Source organism: Limulus polyphemus, unplaced genomic scaffold, assembly GCF_000517525.1.
Source record: "Limulus polyphemus unplaced genomic scaffold, Limulus_polyphemus-2.1.2 Scaffold9513, whole genome shotgun sequence".
In the NCBI taxonomy this organism is placed as follows: Eukaryota; Metazoa; Arthropoda; class Merostomata; order Xiphosura; family Limulidae; genus Limulus; species Limulus polyphemus.
The window spans coordinates 4998-9613 of record NW_013675123.1 but is presented as its reverse complement, the minus strand read 5'-3'; the positions used below and the strand labels follow the sequence as shown (position 1 = coordinate 9613).

Genomic DNA, 4616 nt, shown 5'->3' with positions numbered 1-4616 from the left:
TGAAATAACAGCTGGGTAAGTTGATTTTACTGAAATAACAGCTGGGTAAGTTGATTTTACTGAATCTTATCTTTGTGCCTTTGAAAATTTATATAAAAAAGGTAGTGAATAACTTTATAAAAATACAGAAAAACATATTCAAATTTCGAAATCAATTAATTGATTAAGTGGGTCATATTGTAAACTATTATATTTCTAAGAAACAAGTTGAAGGTATTTTTTATGTTTATAACTAATACTGACACAAGTGTAATTACGGAAAAAAAGTTAGGTGGGGTAGCTACCTTTGTTCTTTCTCTAAAATAACACTGATACATTTGCTGTTTTATTAGAACAGTATAACTTATTACAAGCTGGTTAGAGGTGTTACACGAGATATTTTTATAATGTGTGTTTTGAATATTTAACAAATGTTTATTTTATATCTTTTTTTATAAATTGAGTTACGATTATTCAAAGTATACTTAATAACAAATAAACAGTAAATAAGTATAAAACTAGCAATATAGTGTTTGGAAAATCTCGGCAGTGATAAAAGTTTCAATCTGACTTGCTACTAGTGTTTATTTTTGTACTAGAAAAGTCGTAACAGAGATTTTGTATTTGAGAAATTGTAATCTCGGTTCTTGTACCATTATTACTCAATAAAAGACTTAAATTGAAATACATGCTTAATTATAACAAAAATTTCTGTTTACTTTAAGGTTCATTATAAAATCTGTAATAAGAGTGAAGTTTCAAGCAGTTTTAGCCCTCATTGGCAAGTGTCAATGATAAGAACCTGTTAGTCATAGAAAAACCTACATGCATATATGCCCTTAGCTATTGAAGCTATATTGGTTTTATTATGTTTTCATATATGAAACACTCGGTGCTTGATGGCGAGATGTAACATTTGTTTTCTTTACGTTGCAATATTAGCTTTCAGTGCTTTATCTTAGTGTTTGATCATATATAAATCCTTAAGATACTAAATTTTAATTTATTTCTGATATTAAGTGTTACAAGATGGGAACTAAAGAACCACATTTCAAATGGTTCTAGTTACCCAGAGTATTAATCCAGTTTAGTAGTTGCCAAATGTTTGAGTACGTTTAGAACTTTTTTCTCTCTTCAGTTTTACCAGAGATTCACAAAGTTAAGCACAATATTAAAGGGTTTGAAGAATGTGGTATCATCAGCACTATCTCTCCCAAAAAACCTTGCTTTGTAGCAGAATAATAACAGTAACCACATTAAAAATTACTAAAACTGTTCTTACCAGTCTGTTTCCAACACTTACCTGTTAGTCTTGGATAGGGTTCTTTACAGTCTGTTTCCAACACTTACCTGTTAGTCTTGGATAGGGTTCTTTACAGTAGGTTTCTGTGGCTTGTCGGCGATACATTCGAACAATAAATGGACAGTACACAATCCAATTGTTTTGAAATATATTCAAAAAAGTCAAATGTATGTACAAAAATTCTTTACACTATAGGATGTCACAGTTGTATCTAAAGCTTTAAATAATTCTCTTTTCCTGTCAAAAGTCCACACAGGTTTATTCAATTACTTTAGAATCAAACTGACAAGACGAATTATTTTTCTCTACTCTTATCACAACAGTATCAGTGAATAATTCACTAATGCTACCCCTTGGGTTACCACAGTTGTATCCTGAACTTTTAATTGTTATCTCCTTTTTGTCAAAGTCCACACAAACGGGTTCAATTACTTTAGAACATTCTTTGACAAAACAACTTATTCTCCTTATCACTTTACGATGTCCACCATTACGGCTAGAGTAACAATCATGCAGTCTAACTTCACTTGACTTACACTTACTTGGTCACCTATATACCTCGTCCAACTGAGGCCTGGAACTTTCTACAAATTAGGAGATGCTATGATGTAACAATACTCGTATAGCAAGAAAAACTTGGGTTTTGAGAAAGGTTACATCAACAATTGAACATACGACTCTTACCAAGTTATGTAACAATTTGTCATAACTATCATATTTAAAATAATTAACTCTTGTTATGAAAACTAATCATTAAATATTAGATCACTAAATGAATGAAATAATAACTGTTACACTAAACAATCGTGTATATCCAACAATTGAACGTATGACTCTTACCAAGTTATGTAACAATTTGTCATAACTATCATATTTAAAATAATTAACTCTTGCTATGAAAACCAATCATTAAATATTAGATCACTGAATGAATGAAATAATAACTGTTACACTAAACAATCGTGTATATCCAACAAGCGCCCCTCTTCAAGAAAAATAAAACTACAACATTAAAAATATAAAGTCAGTAAAACAGCATGTAGAGCCTACAAATGCAAAACGGTTTGTAGTTGCTAGCATTATTACTGGCTGAACTAAAGTTGGCAATTCTTTTTGACAAATGAGTAGAAATGCTAAAGGTGCCACTCCAGATTCTGCCAACTGGCAAATCTCTAGATTGGATGACTCTACCACAGTTTGTAAGTTTATATTCAAACTCATTTTGTGCCAAACATTTTTTTTTCTGTATGTTGTGCTTCACGTTTTCTGGAAATTTAACTCAAACAATGATTCTCAAAGGTTAGTAAGCAACAAGGGGCAAGTTAGGATCTCAAGTGAGTAATTTTTTCTTTTAAAATCTAATATATATATATATATTTTTCTGTATAATAGATCCATGAATACTTAGCCCTACATTGATGTTCTGAACAATTCTGTGTTTCTTGCATTGTAGCAATTTTATCATACTGGACCTTGCACTTTCCAACATGATAATGCTCCATGTCAAAAAGCAAGGATTGTGAACACGTGGTTTGATGAGAATAACATAGGAACATTGCAGTGACCAGCACAGAGCCCCGACCTCAACCCGATAGAACATCTTTGGGATGAAATGTAATGCAGAATTAGGGCAAGGCTAAGATGATCCTCTTCAGTATTGGAGCTTACTAATGCTTTAAAGGAGGAGTGGAGCACAATACAACCAGCTTCTGTACCAGAAATTGGTAAACAGTCTTCCACAACACACTGAAGCAGTCATTAAGGCAAAGGACTATTAATTTCTTGGAATAAAGACGTGTTTTATCCAGAACTACCCGTGTCCCATGAATTTTGGTAGGATAGTGTAAGTGAAAAGTAGGTACATTTTGGAGGTACAGGCAAATTCGTTTTAGTTAATTTCTATAAATGGTTTCCCTTCAATTTATACTTTTACATAAAACCATTCTTAATGTCTCAAAATGTTTAGGTAAAATCATACCTAACGTTTTGCTGGGATCAAATCTAAATAATGGCTTAATTGGGTAAACTGGATTAAAATGATGCTCTCAGTTGTGATCAATATCTAACTCACTTCAATGCCAGTGTGTCACGTCACGCTTGATTTCTCGAAATGGGAGGAGTCGTAAAAGTTTAAATGCACTTATCCAGATAGAATAGTTTGATTACTGTCTGCTCTTTACAGTTTTAATGATGGGGGTGCAAGGGGGTTAGGAAACCTTATACATGTAGTGAGTGATGGTATAATAATCCTAAAATAAAAACAGTGTTAGATCACCTAGCCTAGAGCCAAGTGCATAAAAAATATTGATTCAAATTTAAACTTGAATCGTTTCTGAATTAAGCTATTTTCTATTATATCACCTTATACACATATATGGCTTCAAGGTCACATTGCAGCACCACTTACGCTAAATATTTTTTCATAGATAAATGTGCCCATAGGTGATGGAATGGGGTGGGGGACACTGGGGATATGTGCCTCCATTGTTTTGCAAAGTAGTACAGTGTTGTGAGGGTTTTAAATATGGATAAGCTTGGATTCTTTTACTGTAGGTGTCTGTGACTTGGAGATAAATTTGAACAATATATTGACAGTGCATAATCCACTTGTTTTAAAATAATATATTCAAAACAAGTCAAACGTATGTACAAAAATTCTTTACACTATAGGATATCAGTTTTATATAAAACTCTACATAATTCTCTTTTCCTGTCAAAAGTCCCCACAGGCTGATTCACTTACTTTAGAATCCATTTGACACATTATTTTTATCTACCCTTACAACAACAGTATCAGTGAATGATTCACTTGCATTATCATGTGGGTTACCACAGTTGTAATCTGAACTTTATATACTTTTCTCTTTTTTTTTTTGTCAAGGTTCACACAAACTGGTTCAATTACTTTAGAACACACTTTCACAAGACAAATTATTCTTCTTATCTCTCTCAAACTGTGAGACTCGCTATAAAATATCACTCATTTAGGGCTAATCACTCACACACTGGCTAACTTCACAGTTTCTAACTTTCTTTGTGCTTGCTTGGTCACCTATATATACACTTTAACACTCTTGTTATGAAAACTAAATAATTATTAAATATTAGATCACTGAATGAACTAAATAATAACTCTTACACTAAACAGTCTTGTATATCCAACAGTTACTGACACTTGTTAGTCTTAGATGGGGTTCTTACCAATCTGTTACCATTATTTACTTGCTAGTCTTAGATGGGGTTCTTACCAATCTGTTACCATTATTTACCTGCTAGTCTTAGATGGGGTTCTTACCAATCTGTTACCATTATTTACCTGCTAGTCTTAGATGGG

At 32.4% G+C, this 4616-nt stretch overlaps 1 long non-coding RNA gene across 1 annotated transcript in view; it reads right to left on the bottom strand.

Moving 5' to 3' along the window:
• LOC111083439 overlaps window positions 1-4616 on the bottom strand; it is a 12226-nt gene that overhangs the window by 2966 nt on the left and 4644 nt on the right. The window contains exon 2 of the long non-coding RNA XR_002609031.1: window positions 4335-4345. This is a non-coding gene — a long non-coding RNA (uncharacterized LOC111083439). The remainder of the gene's footprint in view (window positions 1-4334; window positions 4346-4616) is intronic.